This window comes from Nothoprocta perdicaria, unplaced genomic scaffold (genome assembly GCF_003342845.1).
Source record: "Nothoprocta perdicaria isolate Ctin4 unplaced genomic scaffold, notPer1 scaffold_13, whole genome shotgun sequence".
Classification (NCBI taxonomy): Eukaryota; Metazoa; Chordata; class Aves; order Tinamiformes; family Tinamidae; genus Nothoprocta; species Nothoprocta perdicaria.
In genome coordinates this window covers 3,152,747-3,177,493 of record NW_020454427.1, presented here as the reverse complement: position 1 = coordinate 3,177,493, position 24,747 = coordinate 3,152,747, and the positions used below count along the sequence as shown (strand labels likewise).

The window sequence follows — 24,747 nt, the reverse complement described above, 5'->3', positions numbered from 1 at the left end:
TCAGACTTTCTCCTGGCTTTATAGGTGAAGAGAGAGAAGACAGAACTGAAGAGGGGGAAAAACACTCTTCCCATTGAAGGGTCTCGACCTCAATGTATAGCTGGAGCTCCAGAGCTTAGAGCAAACCCGGCATTTATGGTGCTTCAAACACATCTCTAGGCTGTCTTCCYGCCTGCCCCACGCACTTCACTGTTGCTGTGGTGACAGCACAAAAAAATCTCCTCCCTCATCAGGTATCGTGCTTTTTAACCCCCTCTTATTTCATCTGCTTGCAGTTTCTTCATTGAGTAGGGTGAGTATTTATGGAGCTGGCAATACCTGTGGGGCCTAGGGTTGTCCTTTAAAGCAACCCCCTGAAGACCACAAAGACTAGACCTTACTGGTATGCAGAGAAGAGTGCAGCAGTCAATACCAAATATAAGCAGTTTTGACATGTCAAAATCGCTCAAATGCATGACTGCCTACTGAGTGAGATACTGTGATCCCTAAAAGGAAATTGTATCCAAGTAGATACAGATGGAAATCACTGACTCATCCACTCTGGGACTTTAAGGCAAATTGGTGAGCTGATTGGAAGAAAAGAAGGGGGAAGAAAATAAAGGAAGAAAATAAGGGAGAAAAATAAAGAAGGCAGAAATGATTTAAAATGGGTTAGATATAGATGTAGATCCTAAATGCAGAACAAAATGACTGCATCGTGGCTTTTGGGACTTTTGAAGTCAAGGCCATGAAAGTTGCAGAAAATTGGCAGTTCACGTTACCTGCAGCTCATGTGATGGCATTTGTATGAGCGACTTTCAGGAGTGTTTTAATTCTTAAGAGCTACCACCGCATCCATCTTCCAAGCTTCTTAGAACCATAAGGAGAAACTGACCTTTAGAGCAGGCACCTGAAAATCCCGAATCCCATTTCATAATCAACTCAGCTAATAATAACAACAACGATGTTTTGTTCCCCACAAGGAGGATACTTGTTTCTACTGTTCATGCGGCCAGGCTACCATTAGCAGTGGCCAATGGTCATAAGCAAGACCACGAGCCTGGCTCTGCACTGTTGTGCTAATATGATAAACAACTTTGGATAATCTTGCTCACCTAAAGCTTGGTACAAAACATCCATTCTCTAAGCCACCAAAAGCAGCGTTATCTTCAGCTTCTGCAGCTAGTGCTCATCACAGGTCAGATTTATTGGCAGACTAGAATCAATTTGTTTTTTTTTCAGGAAATGTTTTAGGATATTTTAATGAGCTGAAGATTTCCATAGCACTGTTTGGTGTTCATTCGGATGCATTAATTGTATCAATCCATTCACTCTTCCAAGTGACAGAATCCTAGGCTCTTTCCATTAACAATTTTGTATAAACGTTCCAAAAGCAATATAATTTTTCCTCTGTACCTAGSATGAACTAGAAATTATATAGCCACAGCTCACGATGAGAGCTTTTCACACATCTGTGACAAGCTTTTAAAGGAGATTATCTAGCTTGTTAACTGGGCCAGCTTCCTTAGAAGGTGCTAGTTTCCATCAGAGCAGCTGGGAACATGGACAGAAAAAATGGGTAAGATGGTTGAGACTTTTTAATAACACTTCAGCAAAGGTAAAACTTCCAGAACTGGAACYCCAAATAACTTTTTCTTATAATCTAGTTTTTCAAAATTCCTTTCCACATTTTCATCGCTGAAGATTTCCTTAGGGGAGCTTCCTTCTTTAAGCTTAACAGAGGAAATCCCGTAAGTCTGTGGCTAAAAATGATTATCTTTTGAATCTTTAAGGTAGTTTCCTTTATTCTTCAGTATTAAACTTTAACTTTTGCCATAAGCCTGTGAGGGAATGAAAGCAATAGGGCTGTACAGGAGGTGACAGGTATTCCATAGGATAAAATGTTACCAGATGAAGAAGAATTTCTCACATGCATTGAACAAATGGATACACAGATGAAGTGCCAGAACATTCACGGAGACAAGTGCTCATACTGAAAGGAGCAGTCCTTCACCGAATAGGTAACATCAAATGAATACTGTATGGCTTCCTGGAGCCACCTTCTAGGATGCTTTGGTTCATAGCATACTAAAATCAAGTTGAAAATTGCTCAGCAATAAAAATAATTACACTTAGCAATAAAAACACTTAGTTCTAAGAAAGACAGTAGGAGACCTGTCTGCAGCAGGAAAGAACTGCAAGACTAGCCTRGTCAACTCTGCAGTTTTTCTATACCAGAGTAGAGATTATTTGGCATAAATAGATTCCCTGCGCTAAGGAAATAATGAGGAAGAGGCTTCCCCTGTAAATAAAATGAAAATGGATTCTGTCTCTTTAACTTGCAACCAAAACACCATTTTTGCAGTACCTGAACCATCAATACCCAGTACCTCAGAGTGAACATTTTGGTTAGCATCCCTTTCAGCTGCAGCCATGGATTTTTTCAAATGTTACTGAAACAAGAAGTACAGCACASCATATTTATTTAACCTCTGAGTTTATGAAATCAAGTAAAAGTTTCAGCTTCACTTACTAAAAAAAACCCAAACACTTGTTCTTGCTGTGAGATGTCTTTTGCTTTAACTTCTTCAGAACTGTGCAACAGCAGCCTTRTGGTGAGGGCAGAGGAATCATTACACTATTAAACATTTCATACATGAAAATTGTAGCTATTTCATATCAAAATGACCTGTCARTCTCACCTCCAACAAATCAGAGTCCTGCAGTAAGACTCATGTTATGTAGAATGAGTTTTCCATCTTATTGCCTATATTTCTATGATGACAAAAACAACTAACAGTTATTTTTAATAATATTTGCAGTATTCCTTTTAAATACAATAAACAAATATAGTGAAAACAAATACATCAACACCATTTTAAAGAATAYCATAGCATTTAACAGTATTATAGTCCAAAACTCTGTATTAAATACCTAAAGGCTGTGGAAATGCAAGGGAACATTTTCACAGAAAATTATTTCCATCAGATTGCCATCTTTAGCTGCATGCCTTCCATGCTTTAAATTTCAACAGGCAGTAAAAGAACTAAATTAGCAGGCTCAATAACAGAGATACTTTATTACCTATGTTACATAGGGGTATTATTCATAATGGTACATTACACCTTCCAGATCTAGTGAGATAGCCATGAATTAGAGCATTTGTCCTTCTGTGAAACATACAGTCAGATTAAAATAAGGACTTAAAAGCTTAAAGAGCCTTTATAGTGATAGCTACCTACATGATGGATATTTTTTCATACTTTTGCTTCTTCTCCAGAACCATTCCCTTTTGAGGGACAAGTCTTATTTTTAGACAATATTTTTAGATGGTAACATATGCAATGTGCAAAAAAAGAGTAAGTTACAAAACAGCAATATGTAATATTGTTCTACCCTGAATTATATCAACAAAAATGGCAGGACCCCACAGTGCAAAGCACCATGCAGCTACAACAGGAGAATTTAGCTCCCCTTTCAACACAATGATTAAGATGATGTAGCTAAAGAAAGACCATGTCTGGAAGACAGCTCTGCCTTTTGTCAATTCGAGCTACTTTCAATTGCAATTTAGGCAAGGTTGTCGGGATCAAAGACTACAGTGAAACACAAAGCTAARATAGTGAAAAATGTATGGGCAGCTTTTCAGGAGCAGCATAAGACCCTGAGCTGCATTTCAAATAATAAAACCATTCAGGTAGAGAGGGAGGAAGCCCYAGGGAAGGGAGAGTAAAAATTTAAAGCTATGACTACAGTACAGTCTGTCAGTAGCCAGTATGGTGTTGAACAGGCCATGTCCTAACTAGCCATAAAAATCAGTTCACATGRTCGCAGCTCTCAACTCATCTTTTGGCTTGTTCCTCCTTCGTTATGGAGGAAATAAACAGCTTGGATCTAAAGCAAGATGGGGAAACCCCTTGCATGTGGCTGCAAGAAATGCAGCTGTTTTTTCCTGATGGCTGCTCCTGGTGAGGGGCCAGCACGGAGCCCCTCGCCGYGCTCCAGGACACCAAGCACCGTGAGCCCCCCTGCCCTGGTGGCCAGGGGCACCTGCTGAGCTGCAGAAGCCGCTGCGGCAAATGCGGCTGGGAGATGGCAGGAAACATGAACGGGATGAACATAAAGAGCAAGAGGGGCAAAGGAAGGAAAAAAATTAATGGACAAAGAGAAAAAAAGCTCCTTGGAACGATACAAATGAAATCAGAAACTCCAGGAAAGCAGAAAAAAAAAAAAAAAGGTTTTCCTATTCTCTCAGTTATTTGAGCAATGAAAACAAAAAGCATGCTCGGTGGGAAATGGAAGCCTTTCGACAGCAGGACAGGACCAAGCAGTAAATATCAGCCTAAGGCGATAGGCATTTAAACCTAGAAAATTGAAAATACATATATTAAAACAAATAAAAGAAGTGGTCTTAAAGCAACTGTTCAAAAACTAGATAGCATACACAGTAATTTACAATGAAGAGAAACATGCATAAAGCAAAATGTCATCGTACAAAATATTTCTTCTTAATATTTTTCTCCTATTTTCTGCAGAAAAAAACCCAGCATATTCTAACAACGAAATACGGAGGTGGGTTATGAAAGAACACGGGGTACACTGTAGAAAAAAAAATGKCTTTAATTCTTTTGGAACAAAAATTATATGCAAATTCCATATAGGAATATATGTCTTGAATATTGTACTTACGAACTTGGCCATATTAGCCAATCTGGGGATGATACTGTATCTTGCCACTCCCATAGCCTACTCTTGGAATATTTGTATTTTAAGCTACAGGTATTTRTTGAGCCTAAGCAAAGAAAAAAAAATGCTATTTCAAAAGCTACCACGCTGCATGCATAAATTAAGTCTATTTAAAGGAAGAGAAGATGGCTCAGAACCTGTAAGCTTTATASACAAATGTCATGAAAATATGCAGTTAGAGAGAGCAGTCAGGAAGTATCCTGCATTCACAGAGCACTTTCCATTRGTGGTGGCACAACTGGCATCTTCCTGTTTTGAAAAAAATAAGCCAGTATCCCGCCCTGCATTAACAGGTAACATCTCACAATTAAGCACTTAAAAAGTAACTTCCCAACTAAGACCATTTAAAGAAAAAAGGAGATGTTTTTTGTCTTAACAACAAGCAAGTCTATTTCAAATAAGCATTTGAGAGAAGTTGTCAATGATACCTACCTTTTATTCCTTCTGTTCCCATGTAACACACCAGTCATACAGAAAACAGTCATTACTCATGTAAGATCCTTTGTAAATTTTCTAATTTACAGAACGAGGTTAGACTGGAGAGATTCCTCAAGCTACTGAATAATTTTMTTAAGGTGCAGCATAATTCCTTTTCGCAAAAGCAGCACCCTATATTATATGAACACAGAACCCAGTTTTACAGAAATTCAGTGTGCCTTGATACCACACACTGAATGACAGCACACTCTGAACAAGCTAAACAYTAGAACACACTAAAGACAATTTGTGCTTCAGCTGCACCTACAACCAAAGCAAGTTCRTGATAGCTTTTGTGTTGCCTTATCTTCAAATTGGACAGGATGCTTCAGGTGAAGTCACTGACGAACATGCTTGTTCCAGCATGACATTCCTGAAGGGCTGCTCTAGGAGGCCATTCACGCCTTTCATTCACAATTCCAGCATTGCTTTTTTGGGGGCTTTTTTTTTTGGGGGGGGGGGGGGGGGGGAAGATGTTTATACTCTGCTGCTGTCCTTTGCCTTTCAGAGGAAGCATTTGCAATTCAGGAACTTTTAGCTGATTTCAGCTTCTTCCAACACTTGTTAGCACTCAAGTGTCCAAGGAAGTATTGTTGGAAATATCTGACAAACGACCACTCAACCAAAAACGGTGCAGCAAGGAAAACAATACATACGTGTTCTGATAAGGCCTGAATGAGAGACTTAGTTAGTACAAATTCCCAGCAGCAGCAATCTACAAACTGGCAATACATCTGTGTTGGAAAGCGAAGGAAGTTAATAGGCTGGAGAGTACATAAAGCTTGGCAAGATTTGACAAGAATATCTTCAATAGCTGAAAAAAAGTATTCGCTCTTGTGCGCAGCAGTTTTTGTTTCTTTTCTATTTCATGTAAAATAACATAAAAATAGTTCTAAAATGCACTAACACCACTAACACATGCATTACTTCCTTCTTCCTTTAATGTGAAAAAGTACTTTTTTTTTTTTCCTATTTAAAAGTTATAATGTGCAAGTTAAAATAAGTATTTTACTAGTCAATTGTTACCTACATTCTCACTCCTCTTTCTTCCATAGTAATGAGTGGCTAAAAGAAGACATCACCTGCATCATCCCTCCTTAAAGGATAAACTGGAAAACCTTCCTTACCTTTTCAAGGGAGATGTTCTTCACTTTCACACTATCTTCCTCTCACTCTGAAAGGGGCAGTTTTCTTCAGCGTAAGGTATCAGAAGGCAGGATATGCTCCTAGGGACCCATGCCTAACATTCTTCTCCCAGACTTCCTAGGCACAAAAGGGAAAGAAGGAATTTTAGTTAATGATTCACTAGCCCATCACAAGACATTATTTTTGTTTTCTCCTCCTAAGAGGCTGCTTTTGAGCTGAGCAATTCCTATTCACCACATCTCTTAACTAAAAACATCTCAATTGTTACATTAAAAAAGAGAGATTTTCATTGCTTTCCTATTTCCCTCTGAGTTTCGTACAAATTGGTCTTTCTTTAATCTTTCCAACTAGTGCAACAGCATCACTTTCTTATTTTTCCTAACAAATAACCGTGTCCAGCAGATCTAAATCAATTTTACCTCAAGAAAAAGATGCCACTGTTTTTCATGCAGTTTTGGCTGAATTAAAAATGCAATATTTGGTTCTAGTTTCTCAAACGGAAAATCTAACAAATCCTAACCAACAAAATGGTAACTTATCTAACTTTGATCAACTAGTATCTGTACAAATAAGCCTTAACTATTTTTCTGTCAAAAAAGTAAAAAAGTCTTTTTATGGAGGAAAAAAAAAAAAAAAGCTCTTTAGCTCTTTTACCACAAAAAAAAACAAGTTCAAGCTACAGTAATCTCTTTGAACAAGCTGCATTACAGGAAGGTTTTACAGATGAAAACAAGCAGTAAAACTGCACAAAACAACAGATGCAGTTTTTCAAACTATTTTCCCTTTTGTTTTTTTTTCACACTTTTAGTTCTACATGGCAAAATTTGACCCTAATTTTGCAGTTTTGAACGAAGCTCAGTGTAAAAGTTCTGGACACTAGCAGAGGCGTTGCTATGCTTYATTTTAGCATATAACCAAAAGCATCAAACTCAATTTTGTAGGACCTATCCTATTTCTGAACTGTAAGAGGCTTTCAGTAGTATTTGTATACTCATTCATACATTCACTTAGATCCTCGGGCATACACAAATGGGGCTGTTCTGCAGAAACTAAACAGAATCAGGCTTCACCAGATAAAACAGGGATGAAACGCACTGTTCAGTCACTGACAGCCCAAAAGAAATGCTTGCCATCAGTTAGTGGGCATTAAATTGTGGGATTATTAGCCCAAACACTCAGCTCCAGCTGAAGCTCAGTTAGGCACTCATAGGTGCTCTCAGGTTGCCACAACACAAGTGACGTTCGAAGTAAAGATCAGTGCTAATCCTAGAAAATCCACCTAGGGGAAACTGAAGACAGTTCAGGCTGAAGAACCACAATTTCCACACAGCTCACTCTGCATTACTCATAATGCTCAGGGTGTCTTCAAGGACACCTTTGTGAATGAAACCTGAAAGAAAATGAAAGCCTTAGGAAAGCATCCCGAGCTCCTGGCAGCCACATTTCTAGAACAAACAATGAAAAAKCACAGGCAGGTATTTACAAACACAGGGTCAATTAGGAAGTTCCTCAACACGGGTATCTATGCCTGTATGAGGCACATTTTCATCAAAAAAGGCCCACCAAAGAACACCTGTGAGCCCAAAGACATCTCTTAGTCCTTAAAACCCACGTGCAGCCAAAAGCCGCTGGCCGCAGAGTCTCTCCAGCAGCGCTGCCAACTGGCCGAGCAGAGAAGAACCTGGTACTGGGACCAGCTGGTGATTCCACAGGTTTCCCTGCCCTTCCTGACCCTTCCTTGGGGATGCCTGTGGCCCAGCACAAGTGTCAAGAGTCCAATGCATTTGCAATAAAGAACCTGTTGCCACTGGGAGACTTCACTTCTATTATCTTGTATGACTTTCAACACAAGTAGTAAATCAACGGGTGACACATCTCACAGGGTCAATTTTTACTTGGCTAGTCAAAGGTTTGAGGCATGTAAGCAACAAAATGATCTTTGAATTTGTTTATTGGTCTTCAGGATCCGAATCCGCAGGACTTTGAACTCTGGGATCTGAAGGACTTTGAGCTGCAGGACAGTGTTCAAGGTGCATGAACAAGAAATTTAAGTACAATCAACACTACGCAGTAAGCACACAAAACACTCCCATAGCTGTCCTATTCCTTGGGGATTCCAAGGGAATTCCTTGTATCAAATAAATTCTTGCTCCCTTTCAGGGGAAGAAGTGGGACAAGAAAGTCAGCAGAACATTTCAGTGAAAAGTAATTTCCAATATACAGGGTGATATGGAAGATGTGTTCCTTGAAAACTTCTTTCAGGAAGCTATTCTAAATTATGTCCTTCAAAAGAAGCCATAAAATTCAACACAATATTGGAAATGCACATTTCCAGCATAAAGAGCTAAGCAGATGCATATTGTGCAGATATTAGGCACAATTACTGTATCCCACACAATAATTAACACACAAAAGCAATGATGCCAGGTCCAAGAGCCCATGGAAACCTAATTGGGATGGAAATTGGGAAAGGAGAAGGTGCTTTAGTTCTTCTCGCTCACGCTGGGGCCCAGAAAGCTGGCTCCATGCTCTGTATTTCACTTTTCCACGATCTACACTTTACCTCAAGAAATGCTACTAATACCAAACTCTGTAACAGAAGAAAAATGCCATTATAAAAGCAGTTCCTTGAAAATAGCTACCATTTCACGAGTTACAAGTGGTAAATTGAGCCCCTGGTCTATTTTGAGCTGCAGAGACAATGGTTGTTCTTGTGCAGAGCCCACACGGCTGCCACCCCGCCATGCGAGGCAGGCCTGGCAGGTAATTAAGCATGGCAAACCACCAAAGAGCTCCAGCAGTAAAAGACCCTACTATTTCTCTCCCCCTTGTCTATCAATGTAGCTATTCACAGCCACAGAGTCTGCTCTTCAAACAGAGTGTTCCAGCTTCTCAGGTAGCTAAGCTAATACTCCCCCAGGAAAATAGTATGTTCAGTATCCCACAGGTAAACTAACCAACATCACTCTCAGAATACTTTCTTTTTGATGCAAAGGAAGCTCCTGATTTAAAGACAGGGGGAAAAAAGGTGGTTCTCAGAGAAAGACGGTGTCAGGAAGGCATGAAAAAACTAAAGTATGGAGATGGTTCAGTTAAGATGCAGAAAGCTGCGACTCAGTGTTTCGTATCATGACCACGATCATGATGATCTTTCCATAAATTACCTGGTTTCTCTAGAAGCCAGTACATAATTCTGCACCTAGAAAGAGCTTTAGCACTTTACAGTGCTTGTCTTCAAATAACTAATTAATATTAAAATAACTGACTAATAAAGTCTTTAATATGTAGACATGTACAGAATATCAGTAAAGCAGTTTTTTCTCAAAGCACTTACTAGAAAAAAGCTTGGAAATGATTTGTCAGCTATGAAAAATATTAGAACTCATAAAAACAGCTCGACATTGTCAGGTTAGGAAACAGGTTCTAAGCAACATACAAGCTGTTATAGTAACAAGTCATAGTATGTCCCAATAATGAGGATTTAGATTTAATTCAGATTTTTTAGATTTTAAAAGAAATAAAAACCCTCCTGCATTTTCTTTGGACTTACTAACCACTGCTCCACTCCTGCCCATCCAAACACAGTGGGCAAATCATGTTTTCACTCCATAGGCAGAATTAATATCAGTTTCCTACCCAGACAGAATTKGGTACGACAAACTCAGAGTACTTCTTTTTTACTGATTTCATGTTTAAAGTAGAGGTAAAAATAACTTACATTTATTCAGTTTAACTATTTTAGTTTCATACCACTGGTATACACCATGCCCTAGARGTCCAGGCTCTCACAGAGTACCCCTTCATTCATCCAACTGCTATGTGTTTGAGGCCAAAAAGGAGCAATGTGCAAGCATTCAGCTCCCAGTTTTCAACAGGGTTAAGGAAAGGAGTTTTGTCTTCCCCTCCATCTCCTTACCACTGTAAGCCAGAGCCTTCCTGAAATGCTCTTCTGAGAAGCAAAGACAGTCAGAAAACTAATAAAAAAATAAAGTGAAATCCCAAAATACAACTATCAACAGTGTTCTGTAAGCCAGTATAACCTAACTGCCTGCAAGGGTGCTTGATAATGCAGGAAATGGAAGAGAAGAAACAGAGAAGACAATTTCCGTACGTAGGAAACAAAAAGGATTTTTTTATCACAAGTCAACCAAGAAAATGAATAAGATGGAACAAAACTGGAATAAAACTAGATTAACCTTGACAGACCTGCAGAGCAATTGCTGCTGACACGAGTTTTCTGCATCAGGCTGATACTGTTACAAAGTCATCTCTCCAGTCAAGGCTGCAAAGATAAAACTCAAAGGGGTTCAAAAGCCTGAGTACGAGTGGCTTCCACCAGCTACAACAGGAAGGCAGAAGCTTCAGCAGCTCCTGCCTGGCCTGCACAGGCGGCACAGGGGTTTTGGGGGCTCGCACACAGAGCCACGTTGCAGTGCGGGGCCCGGCTCCCCTCTGCACCCCCTGCTAGGCTGCAGCACCGCGAGGGGCAGTGTGGATGAACCACCCTCACACGGGCAAAATTGCATCCAGTTCCCTGGGGAACTGGAACCCMTCCCACAGACACTGGGGAACATACAGGTGGGAAAATAAAACTTTTTAACCTGCCTGTTTGACCCGGGAGAACTCACCCAGCGCCCGCAGAGCCCAGTGGCAGTGCAATAGAAAGCTGGGTGTTCTCTTGCCATGTGCCGGCACGCAGCAATGCTGCAGCAGTGATGCTGAGTGGCCGCTAAATCAAGATTTTCACCTGCAGCACAGGGTGCTGCGGCGTGTTAGAGAGCACTCCTCTAGCACGGGTCATGGGTTAACCTAAATGGGGCTATAAAGTCGTGTGGGGAGAGGAATCCTGCTCAACATGAACTAAAGATTCAGGCCTTGCCACTATTCTTCAAAACTGYCAGGAGAACTTGGAAGGAGAGAGGAAATGGAAAAGCCTTAGGAACACATTCCCGAAGAATCCCACGCTGTGCAGCGCACTGAGAGCACAAGCCTCATGCATTAGTTATGCTTAACCCTGGTGGGCATCCAAGAATAGAAGCAGGGAAGCTCCTTGTGACTATCTTCTCAATCTATAGAGAAGTCACTAACAATCTGTTTCAGGTGCTTTCTGGTGCATAAATAAATTTGCCAGCTGCCTCGGAAGCCCTCTGCAAAACGCACTAAACATGCATAAATCATTAACAAACTGAGCGACCTCATTCCTGGGTAACTAGAGAAGCATTAAAAACAGGCTGCTCTGTAGGCTGCAAGCCCTCTAGTCAGCAACGGCACGGACGAGCGCGCAGGAAACCACCGCAGCGCCCGCCTTGGTGCTGGAGCAGATTCCCTTTGACAGACTTTGTGTTTTTACCTCAGTCACCAGAGATCACCAGCAGCKAAAAGTAAGAACTCCTGAGGACGCAGCAGTGTACAGTTCAATAATTAAGAGGGGGATCCCGGCCTTAATCCAAGGCTTCATCTCATCCAAGGCCTGCCTGGAGTGAATCATTTAACAGGATGAGTCGCGCATACTTGGTTGTCTGTAAAAACAAACAGTCATTACATCTAAGCTGATAAATGATACAAAACAGTTAACACCAACCACTGAAGTCCAACTTGTGGTCTGCAGCAATAGCCTGAGGCAGACAGGGACCAAGTGCTGGTTGGGAAATGCTGCTCAAGCTCCAATTTTTTCCAGTTGGAGCAACCGTAGCTGCCTCCTCACATTCAGCAGCTGCCCAGCTCTTCGGGGTTCCAGCCTCAGTTTCCAGTCTTGCCCCCTCAGCTTCCACCGCCCGTGGCTACAGCTGCTCCAGCCCAACCGCATTCCTGGCTCATTCACATGAGGAAGACAAAGAAATTTTTCTTCAAATTTTGAAGCTTTGGCTTTTTTTGTTTGTTTGTAAAAACCTAAAGAGTGATTTTGTATGTGTCTGTGACAAGATGAAGTTCAAAGCTGCAAAAATTCTCTCAAGTAAGTGAGTTTTTTAAAGCAGTTCAGATGCTCCTCAGGTAGAGCTGGCTGTGCACCTCCCCACCACCTCCAACGTGGCAGACGGGAGAAAAACAGCGAGCGAAAGGAGTGCAGGCGGGAAAGCAGCGCACAGCAACAGCAGCACTGCTGCCTGCCCTCCGCATTTTGGGTTGCTAAGCTTCCCTGCAGCAGRTATTTTCAAGCGTCTGCATTTTCTCTCTCTTTCTCTACATAAACAGTAGTATAGATTTGGAAGACTTCCTACATTATTTCCACATTTTCTACGCTACGCTGCTCTATGAGGACTGTATGTTCTTCCGATGAAGCATTCCAGCTTTCCGTAAGTTAAGAGTTTTCAAGACATTTTGGGAACTGCTGCTACTGCGGCAAAAATAAATAAATAAATAATAAAAACAACAACAGCAAAACCACCAGCAAATTATGCCCCACAAGCCTACTGATCAGTGCTACACTTCTCATATAWCCAACCTGCAAAGGGCATCTTGGCCAGTCAGAGAGAAGGTGAACATTTGTCAACTCTAAATAGCAGAAGCCTTCAAGTCTTCACTGCTTTCTCTCAGTGACAAGATGCCTAGCACAGGAAAAAGGGAAGAAATTTGAAAGAAAAGCAGTTCAAGGAGCATGTCCCAAAGGGAGATGAAGGGAAGACACCCAGGAAGCTGGGACAAGGGCTCCTGTTGTGACGTTTGCTTTGGACACTCATCCCCTGCCTTGCACTTCCCACAACATGAGAAACAAGTCAGAGCTGGCCCAGCTCCTCTGTGGGAGCAGGTTCTCCTGAAGACACTGCGAGCTCAGAAAGCAGCGCTCAGTCGCAGAGCTGGGGCACATCTYRCACCATGTGAAGAGCAACACAAAGYAGGRCGTTCTTWGCAGACTGGGACTTTGCTTAGGAATTGTCCTGGGAGACTTACGTATAATTAAGCTATAACACAAATCTACCATGAGACAATCCACGTCTTGCCAGTTTTGAAAGGCCTGTTTTTGAAGGGAAAAAAGAGTCTCTGCTATCAAGGAAATATTCCAAGTTTAGATTGATTTTTAATTRTGTCATTTTAAACTCAAGAGATCCAGTGTCTCTATAACGATGCTTTCAGTGCCCTGATCTGTTTTTCTTCATCTTTGGTTTATCTCTTTCCTTGGAGCAATACAGAGATTATTATTTTCTCTAGGTAAGTACATCTAAAAGTGACATTGGGCATATGAAGGACTCAGCTACCAGGCACTTTTTCCAAAYATTTAGAAAAAGGTTCAAGAGTTTGATATTTATGATAGTAATGTTTTATGTTGAAAAATAAAAATTACTTCAATAATTCCCTGCATTTTCTTATTTCAGTAATTTAGTATACTGCCTAGTGGTAAGTTGTCCTTTAACCAGYACCACATTTATCAGTGGTACAGGAATACCCAAATTCTCACTATGGCACCAGGGGTTAAGAAGTCCAGCTGACACAGACTCGAGACACCTCTACAGGTAATAAAAAGTTTGAGGGGTTGATTAGAGAATGAGCAAGGAGCCAAAACTATGGAGAACTGAATATCAGTCATGGAAGCTCTGTGTGTGTATATGTGTGCGTGCACATATGTGGTTTGTGTATCTTTATATATTTGTGTATATATATATATATTTTTGCATTTGAGATATACACACACACCCCAACAAAAGCAAACATTAAGAAAAACAGGGGAGCAAGCAGAATACCTACGCTGACACCTCACTGCAAGCAGATGAGTCATTAAGCCAAATCTGGGAATGTGTTCTTTTCAGCAGAGCTATTTATAAAATAAAATGTCTCAGAAGCTATTCTAAGATTTTTGTATTCTAGACTTCAGTTTCCAAGAGGTACCAAAATACTACCAAAAATATTGGCCCCAGAGTATTGTTGCCAAGAACTCCGAATACAGTTTTTGAAAATTGTTCATGAAAATGCAATTTGCAAGTTTTCAGCTTGTTCTATGTTTGGTTTTGGTTGTGAGCCTAGAAAGATGTTCCATTGCAGGCATGTGAGGCAAGGGCAATTTTGGATCTTYGATAAGTCCATCTTCCCTCGACATTAAAAAACAACTCCCTACGCTAAAAAGAAGTAAATTCTCAAAACACTATCAACAGAATGAGAGAACAGTTCCTGTGTTTGAAAGCACAAAACCTGCATGAATACTGCTGAGTTTCCCCAGGTTTCTTCAGCTGATTATTTTCAATAGCAATACAGATACCATAAGGAAAAGATATGCTGTGTCAATAAGATAACTGAAAGATGTGGCCTTCCACATGCTTCCAATTGGTTATTTTTRTTGACATAGACTGCAACTAAAAGACTACAGGATCGGGTCCTTTCTAATCTATTTTTTGCATTAACTTTCTTCAGAGTCACCTTAGTTGTGCTGCATTGTGCATAGCTGCGATTACACTGCACAGGCTTGGTTCACATGGAACCAGTTAATCCTTCTCAGTTACAGGTAGGAAAGTCATTCTCCATTTGCGTAGTCTAATCATAATCTTCACACTTCTTTCTAACAAAGATGACTGTACCAGTCTTCATTTTCTATCATTTCTATGATTTTCTATCATTTTCTAGCATTATTTTTTCCGTATTATTAGGGACTGTCTATTCACTTAATTATGACAATCTTTGTTATTAGGAGCAACAAAAAAAATTGCAATGTCAGGTCTGGAGAGCTGAAAGATCTTTCACAAAGCAAACATGAGACAAGCAGCAGCAGCAGGATGCTCCCTGCACCCTGCATGTGCTCCCTGCACATCTGGGACATTTCAACTTCTACAGCAATTCATGTCATAGTTCTTGTAAACTCAGTTCCTTCCAGACTCTCCYGCCAACTCCACACTGCAGAAATTATGACACGCGAACACCCATCCTGCAAGATCTGAACAAGATTTAAATATCCTGTCTCACTGACCAAATATATTATTGTGTGACRAACATCAGGTGCAAATCTTTTAAAAAAGTATCACATTGGACAACCAGCTGGGTCACCCTGCTTAGTGCCTGACAGAGCTAGACTCCTCCCAGCGAGCAAGCCTGCCACCTTTCATCAAATACACCTAGACACCACAAAAACAGGGCCAAAAACAGATAAAGATATAAAAAGTAACTCAAAATAAACAAAAACCACAAAGGCACACATGTGAAATGTAACATATTTATGATATAAGATACATCATATTTATGATATTAAAAAATATATATATGTTAAATTTGAAMGTTAGACTCCTGATTTGGAGAAAAAGCATGGAATGGCAGAAGCTCCAGTAACAGACACCCCAAGGTAACAAATCCCTACCCTTCCAGCAGCCGAACTGCCCACCGTGGTCACTGAGAAAAACAGGACAAAGATTTCCTCCCAGGAACAGGGGCTGTGCATCACCTACAAGGCTGTAGGAGCTTTCATTAGTAACTCTYCCTGAGTGAAAAGAGAAGGAATGCAAATGTGCATCCACGGATTTTAATACATCCAGAGCTCAGGCAGTGGCTGGGTTGAACAAGTCCACTGCACTCATTTGAGTCTGAAAATGTGGAATATCCATATGCATGTTGGGTTAGTTTAAAAGGATGTTTGATCACTTTTAGCCTGCGCATTGCTTAACTAAACCTACAAAATCCCTCACGTATTTTGTAAGTTGACACAAGGGACCTACAGAAAGCATCCCAAATGCTCACACATGCAAGCTAAATGGCTACATCTTCTAACGGAATAAGAAGCTACTCCCTTAGGGRTCTTTAATTTGCAAATTGCAGCCTCCTGGTTGTCTGGAACATCTCCTCTTGACATGGAAATATTAATGGAGATAGAATGCTGAAGAAATGCATTAGAAAACTTCCTAGCTCTTGGAGACTGGTCACTGGGGGATTGTATTGATCAAATGCATTAAGAGAACAGCTGAATATTCTCCAAAAGTAGCTGTGTCTTTCCAAAGAGTTCAACAGCAGCCAGAAAATTTTAGCTTGAGTTCATTCCGCTGCAAAGCTTCTTTTCCTTCTGTGTCTGAATATCTCCACAATTTTGAAAGTGCAAAGGACAGAGTTATCACCTCTCTTCAAAAATAAAAATTACTTCAAAATGATTGTACCTTTGTACAGGATTTTAATTCTGAGGTAGCCATGGTTAGGGATTTGTATCCTAGTGGCAAATAGAGTTTAGAAGAATTGCAAATCTGTGGAACTCTGAACAAGTCTGGGGTTTTACTTTTGTTTTACTATTGCCAAATTCAAACTTTGATCTACATTCCTAACTCACAGAGACTGGGGAGGAGGGAAGGTCAAGGGAAAAGACGAGGATGTTCGTTAAAAATGCCTGCATCTATCTTGTTCGGATGAACTTCCTGTGCTTTCTGAGCACATCTTCTCTAAACCATTTTCTGTTGCTAAAATACCTACCATTCCATTATTTTTTCTGAATGCTTTAACCTTATTTTCAGTTCTATGTAGGTGTAATTACAATCTTTACATAAAAGATTTCTCAAGAGTTTCCACTGAGCTCAGCTCTAGAGGTTACAAGCTCAGCTGACCGGGCAGGAGATATTTCCAGTGCTCCTTACGGGGGCCAGCAGCAAAGCACTTCAGTCACTTGCTCTGCCCCACAGCTGTGCCTGGGAACAGCACTTTGAGCAATCCCTGACCGCAAACCCATGTGAAGACTTTGGTGCTCGGATGGTAAACACYGGGCACGTTATGTTTGATTTCATTATGGGAAACATTATAGAAACTGCAGCACTTAAAAGCAACACCTATGTAGAATATTTCAACAAGAATAGCTTCTGAGTTAAAATAAATACTTCATGCTCACATGAGCTGCACACCTACGAATGGAAGGCAGCCCACGCAGCATCTGCTCGCACAAGAACCCCCAGCCTGTCTTTCTCGCTGCCGTGCTGTGTAGGTTGTGCCTCTTCCATGAGGGATTTGCAGGGAGCTGCATCAGATGAAGACGACCTTCAGGCTCCTGGTAAATTAACATCTGTTTCCAAATTGTGTGTCAAACAACTGACAAATTACTGTTGTCCAGTAAATGAAATTATTAAAGGGAAAAAGCAAGTAAGCAGAATAGTATTTATAGGTTACTGCACAGCTTGCTTCTGATACAAAAGTCAGCTTTTTTCCTACAAGTGACATAAATTGTCCTATCCTCACTACTGATACTGTGAATCTCTGGCAAGAATGAGACATTCATTTCATCACCTCCAGTAACACTGTAGAAAACGTAACACAAAAACATCTCTGTGCTTAGAGGACTCTTTTCCTGCGTCAGATGTACAGAGTGTCCAGCTGCCTTCCAGCTTCTGCAGAGCTCAAAGGGCTACTGAAACAGAGATATCACAAGGGACTTGCGTGCTCTCCCTAAACGAGTCACAGCTGAGCAATAGCCTTAGGTCCCAAGGCCTAACAGGGGCCACTGCTGCAAACAGCGGCGCCTTGACCTCCGYGTTGGACAACACATCTCGGAAGCGCAGAACAGCAGGCGCTGACCCAGGGCTACAGCTCAAGGATGAAGAGATATCTCCGAAGAGAAACTGCAGGGTCCGTCGGGGCACGGTGCCTTCCAGCAGGGCAAAGTGTGAGCCGTGAGCCTCTGCAGCAAACCGAGCTGCTCCCAGAGCCTCAGTAGCGGAGGCCAATACTGTGAGTCAGACAAACAGGCACTGGCTTCTACAAGAAATAATTTCTCTAATATGTAAAAGAAGGTTACAGAGCTTCCCATGGGGACCATGTATTGCAAAGGAAGCACAAGGGAGGGGCAACCCCACAAATACCCAAGCCACTGCAGCATCCCAGGACTCTTACACTTGGGCTCTCYACATGTACTTTAACTGAAGTGATTCCATGCAGATTTCCTAACAGCTTGAGGCACAATAGCAAATCTGCAGCCGAAAGTTGTCAGTGAGAATCTGAGAGACTGATCCTGCATTTCAGAACTGCTCAGCTGGGCGACAGGGTCACTGCTGTGGCACAACACGGCTGGCAGGAGAGGCCTGCGTGATGCTGCCGTTGGGACATCCAGGGCCAGCAAAGGCCGGGGTGCATTTCATGAGGGAGGCAGGAAGACAAGGGGCAGTGCAAACAGCAAAGCTCAGCAGCTTCTTGTTCCAAATATTCAGTTATATATTGGGGGAGCTTAGGCTCTTTCCCAAAACTTGCATAAATTTCCCCAAACTTTCTGAGCTTATCACAGGTGATACTAGGTGATTCAAAAAAAAAAAAAGAAGTGACATAGAACTAACTACAAGTTCRCTACTGGCTTTTATTAGGGAATAGTAGAGTTACTGGGTACGGGCACAGTACGGGTACCTGCTATTTCCCCTCTCAATATGCCAGACACCCTGTGGGCTCTGAAACGCCTGTTACCAAGACAGATCAGATCAAAAAACCTTTGGCCCTTCTATATTAGAAGGTAAGAGAATACTAAAATGCAGTCTGTCACCTCAGGTGCCTTCAGGACTTTAAGYAGATTAATAACTATTTTGTGCAAGAAAGCCTAGACATTTCAGCAGTAAAACATTTATAGGGTCTTCTATACTTTCCTCTGATATATTATCACTAAAGATTCAGGACTTGCTCTCAGATGAAACCAAATCCTTCATATGGACTCAGTAAAAAGTAATTCCTCCAGGCCATCGTACAAATAAAAATGCAATACTTAGCACKAACGGTTCCATTATACCACTTAAAACATACAACAAGATTCTTCATCCAGGTGCTGCACTCAGTATCCCATTTGCGYTAGCAAGTTTGCCAGGCTGTGAATTCGCCCTGCTAAACCTTTGCCCTGCTCCAGACAAACCACTAATCTGCTCGACTCCTTAACTTTTAAAACCACCTTCCCCTTCAGCCAACAGTCAAGACAGTCAAATGTTTTAGGGGTCCTAAAAAGGTTAGCATGCTATACTGCTCATACACAGCATCACAGAATGGGGGAGGTTGGAAGGGACCTCTAGAGATCATCTAGTCAACCCCGCTGCTCCAGCAGGGACACTTACACCAACCCCTGCCCAGCAAACGGCTGCGCCCACCTACACGTCCTCAASTCGAGTTATTTATTAATATCTCTTTTTGTTACCATGAGTCCCTGGCCAAGAGCCCTCTGATGATGTCCGTGGCCAATAAAGCTGCTGTCAGCAAGTAAAGAGTAACAGAGTATGTAGAGTACATTCAGCAATACTAAACTTTTCTCACAGTTTAGAACAGCAGAACATTCTGGTTTTTTGTTTCAARCATATCTAAGTACTCAAGGCTTTTAAATTATACAGTTATTGTTTGATAATATTATTTTTCCTCTGCACAAACCATGAGAAATATGACACGTGCCCAACTTGCCTCATCAGAGCTTACGAGGCACTAAAAGAAATATTATCTAGCACTCAACAGGAATAGCTTGAAACACTATATTGTGTGCCATTTTCTAAAATCTCTTTAAAATCATATTTAACAGTATTTCTAGTATAAAAGCATGTAACTGAGACAAGACAGATCCACGGTTTGCTACAGAAAACAACCGTGCAAGTGATTCYGAACAAGGAATTCTGGCTTTCCTGGGGTAGCTGCCTGCCAAGGCTTGCAGTGCCACAGCTGGCCAAGCTGCAATAGGAGAACCCCACAATAAAAACCAAAAACAAGCTAAGCCATTCTGCAATCAGAAAGACAGTTATGCAGGACATAAAAGATAGTTATGCTCTATTTGTTTTTCATGTGTCCAGCTCTAATCTCTTTTGTTCTCTTAAGCATGGAGCCATGACATTCTGAATAAATTCTGCACGTTCCCTGTGATCTGTGTCAAGCAAAGGCAGCTGAACCCAAGGCTTACATGAGCAATCCTTTAAAAGCACTTTCATCTTGGACTCCCAAAGAGCTTGCAGCTAGAATACCTCATCTATGCCTCAAATGAATGAAACCCAGGAATTTTTCAGCTATTCAGCTACATCTATCAAAGACAGAATCTGAACACCTCAAGCTATGGGAGGCTTGATTGTCTGGGATTATGCTCGTTAAAAGAAACAAAGTTAAGACTGTGATTCACAGATTGAGACTAAAACAACCACCCCCTAGTTACAACTTCTCTCTTCCTCTAACATGCCCTTCTCCTCCTAGTTGAGATAGTTTCAGTTGATAATCTGGGTTGAAACAGGCATTGACTGGGCATCTTCCCAAGTGGCAGACAGTATTTTAAATGAGAGAAAAAGTAAAAGTTAAAAAATAAAAGAATAAAAAAAAAAAAAGAAACAGATTCTTTTAGTGGGCGGCAGCACACAAGCAACATAAGTGACTGTTTGGGAAGAGAACAGGGTGATCTTGTGCTGGTTAGAGACGTTCTGCTTACCCACGTCATCACGGGCAGCAAGGCCAGGCTGGATTTCACGCAGCAACTTTGCTGCTGCCAGCCCATGCGGCAGCTTCAGCGGCTCCGCGCCCACCATGGGCAGCGCCCGGTCATTCCTCCTGGCCGGCGGCAGCCCCGAGGCACTCACCAAGCTCCAATCTGGCCACTAAACTTTAAAACRCAGAGTGGAGTGACTAACCATGACACAGCCAAGCATGGCAGTTCATCAATCAAAGGTAATGTGGCAAAAGAAAGCACAAACCTACTGCTTATTTTAGTGGCCTGACCATTTTCAGGAGAATGTACATCCTCATGCTGACATACAAGACACTGGCTTTGTGCGGTCAGAGAATAATTCAGAAGGATCCACATGCAAAGACAAGCAGGTGGAGAGAAGATAAATCCCATTACCTGGGAAAATTAAGGTCTCATTGCATAGTGGATGAAGAGCCCCAGGGTCAACCCCAGCAGAAAGTGCCCATCCAGGGGCAGAGCTGGCCCAGGGCAGGGAGAGCATTTCCCAGAGCGCTGTGTTGGCGTGCGGGGCCCTGCCTCAGCTTGCCCCCTGCTTCACAAGGCACCTTTAGGGCCAGTGAATCCCACTGGGAGAGGCGAGCTCAGCAACTGGAAGCCACCGCTGCTCCTTCATGCCAAAGGAACAAGCAGCTTCGACTTACATTAGAAAAGAAAAAACGAGAGAAACAAACTCCAGCAAACCTGAGGGGAACTTTTCCCAGAGAGCGTGAATAGAGAGGCAAAATGAGACTGTCCACATCGCCTGCGGCTCCAGGACAAACTAATGCATCACTCCTGATAAAATTCTGCTGTTTTCTGCACTTATAAAAGTGATTTCATGCATGTGGGGCAAAGAAACACAGTCATCACCCATCAAAGCTGTATTATTCTTTATTTGCTTGAAGGTTAGAAATTTGGGCTATTTTAGAGTGACTATTGACTTCTATTTCAGCACCATCTAGAAAAAGAATGCCATCCACTGTGGGTAATTAATTGCATTACATATTCACATACACCCACATTCGTTCAGAGAAGGAAAATACTCTCTGACAGTCATGCTTTCCTAAAAAAAGTTAAAAACATTAGATATTTTTAGAGGTTCCAGAACATCCAAAAGAAACTAAATCCTGTAATTTTATGCATGCTTTTAGGTTTCTGACTTCAGTACTGAAGAGAATAACCTTTACCTAACAGTTCTCTTTATGTAAGCAATTTATTGATGGGTACAAACACTTCAATTCGTAAGAGTTCTGTCCGTAATTCTCTCTGGCTATCAGCCTCGTTGAGGTCCTCTGCACTTCAGTCCATGGAAATAAGGCCTATGCTCTGTTTGCCAGACAACGTATCTCTTCTTCATTAGGAGAACCTGGTCAGGGGCACAATAAAAGATGCTCTCCCAGTTCCAGCTCTCTCCCCAGGACTGTCACCTAACAGTGAYCTGAATTTGTGTCAGGACAACTTTCTTGAACATTTGATGTGCTTTTTAAAATCCATCCCCTTGAAACTATCACAGAAGAGCTGAGGTTTGAAGACTCCTACAGAGATCATCTCCTCCAACCCCCAATGCCTCAACGCATGCTTTTAAAAATGTTCCTTATAGTTATGAAGGAAGGCTTGGGAATAGCTCAGACATAAGCAAATAAACAAAGCCAACCACCATTAAAAAGCTAAACCATCCTGCTGTGACTTTTTTCCTGGAAAGGTAAAATTTCATATGCAAATTTTAAGTGAGCAGAGTTGTTAATATACCTTAGCTTAGCTTAGATTTCTTACAGGACTTCATATATTATTGGATTAGATTCTCTGGCTCCCTGCATTAACCTCTATTCTTATCACAGTAGTATTCACCACATTTCTTATCCTTCTCCCTCAACAACTCCCACACAAGCACATTAACTTCAGTTATAAGAGAACAGGAAGGGCTTTAACATTTAACATTTGGGAAAGTGGATTTTTTTTAATTACAGAAGCAGAGGCCGTGACTGCTCCACTCGTGTGAGCTGTGGTCTCTTCAAACTCCGCCTAACTCCCTCCAGGCTCCTCAGCAGTCACAACTCTGGGGCTTTCAGGCATGGAGCAGCTTTGTACCTTTAGAGCCAACTCTCTGAACAGCACTGTAAATACTATAAGTTTAATTCAGCTTTTTAAAGATTGCTTACCAGTATACATATATTATATGAAAGAAAAGTTTGGGGAGATGGCATTTTTCTTTCTTTCAAATTTTTTTTTTTACACTGTCCAATTTTGCAATTTAAGCTCTAATTAGTAGCCTGTTTGTTCTTTCTAACATAGCAAGGGGCAAGCAGTGTAATCAGATAATCACCCAAAATAAGACAAACTGATAACATCAAATATCACCCTTTAAAATATAGAGACTTGATTATTTTTAAAATTTTCATCCTTAATCAGAGAAATTAAATTCTATTCACAAGCACACAGATATATAAGAAACAATCCTTACTTTTGACGAGCAGATGTTGCCTTTCTCCTTTTCTTTGTGAAGGATCAGAGTATCTTTTCCTAGGCCCTTCTCCTGGTCCAAAATTTCTTGAGAGCCAAGTCCAGCTGAAGAAATTCTGTGCTCTCAGCAAGTGCCAGCAAAGCTGCATTCAGCGGAGGGCCAACACTGTTTGGAAGCAAGGTGAAAACAGGACAGGATGATTATCCAGGCTGAACCAATGAAAAAATCCTAACAATCTCATACAGGAATTAATTTATGAAGCACAACTATTTCTTTTTAACCAGGAGGCACTAAGAAAGCCACCAACCAAACAGCAACACTTAAATGGATGGTAAACACACCACATTTTAGCACAGCCGTATCTTCACCTGAATGGTACAGAATGCCAATGACCAGCAGCAACTGCCTATGAGCATTTTGTGTGACAAGTTGTTTCTTGTCACCCTCGGATGGCAATTCACTTCTCTTCATTCTCTGCAAATATTCACAGTATTGGGGCTAGCCCTTGCACAGGCAGCAGCCTCAGCCCAGCACACACCTCCAGCACAGCCTGGCTGGCATTATAAAACACACAACCCCTGTGAAACCCATTTCTAGCAGCACTTGGCACGCACAGCAATCCTCCTTGCCCAGAAGAAGCAGAAAGCCACAGCTAAATCCAGCCCAAGGTGGCAGAACACAGCATTTCCTCCTAAATACCACACAACAAGTCGTCAATCAATCCCTTCACGGAAAAGCAGAGCAGCCCTCTAGTCTTTAATCTCTTTCCTAGTGCAGCTGGATTTCAAACGGCCCCATGAATGTGGGCAACACTCCCCAGGCTGCRGGAGCAGACAGTGCTGTGGGCAGCACCAACCCACACGTTACTGGTGGCTGCCCTGCTCACAGCATCACAGAAAGGCTGAGGTTGGAAGGGACCTCTGGAGATGATCCAGTCGAACCCCCCTGCTCCAGCAGGGACACCCAGAGCATGTGGCACAGGGTGGCATCCTGGCAGGTTTGGCAGAGCTCCAGARAAGGAGACTCCTCTTGCACCGAACCTCTGTGCTGCACCGGCCTGGTCTGCCACCACGCACAGCCCTGTTTGCCTTCCTGAAGAAACCCCCATCCCATGCCAGCTTACAAATAGAGGCCCTTCTCTAATTCCTGGAAGTCCAGGGCACACTGGATTAAAATGAAGTAGGATGTTAAGGGAGAGAGGAGAAAAAAAAAAAAAAAAGAAGTCACCAATATCCCAAARAGGACAGAATTCTGTATCTTCCTATAAGGATGAGGTCCAGAGGATCACATTCCCAATAACGATGTGCAGACACAGCAGTGCTTTGGSGAAAAATAAAACATACTAAAGAGACTCAGTATTCAATACAAGTAACACAGAACAGTGGAATAAACGGAGGCATAAAATCCACTTGTCACTCAGATAAATGCATACATAAAATGCATCTTGAAATAAATATAAGTAGGTTGGATGTCACACTGCACAGGCACTCAACACAAGAGTTAAAAGGATGYTTGTTCTGCCAGCTATGTAGGTTAACTGCATTTGGGGGTTGTTGCTGCTGAACTGAATTGCAAACATCCACGGGAGCAGAACCAGGACCAAAACATCACATCTGTGGAG

At 41.7% G+C, this 24,747-nt stretch overlaps 1 protein-coding gene across 1 annotated transcript in view; it reads right to left on the bottom strand.

Moving 5' to 3' along the window:
* Positions 1-23,287, bottom strand: part of KIAA1211 (KIAA1211 ortholog) — a 71,525-nt gene extending 48,238 nt beyond the window's left edge. Inside the window, exons 1-2 of the mRNA XM_026033566.1 lie at positions 23,127-23,287; positions 6,330-6,465 (exon numbers count right to left, since the gene is read on the bottom strand). The gene's annotated coding sequence lies outside the window, so the exon portion shown is untranslated. The remainder of the gene's footprint in view (positions 1-6,329; positions 6,466-23,126) is intronic.
* Between the last annotated feature and the right edge of the window lie 1,460 nt (positions 23,288-24,747).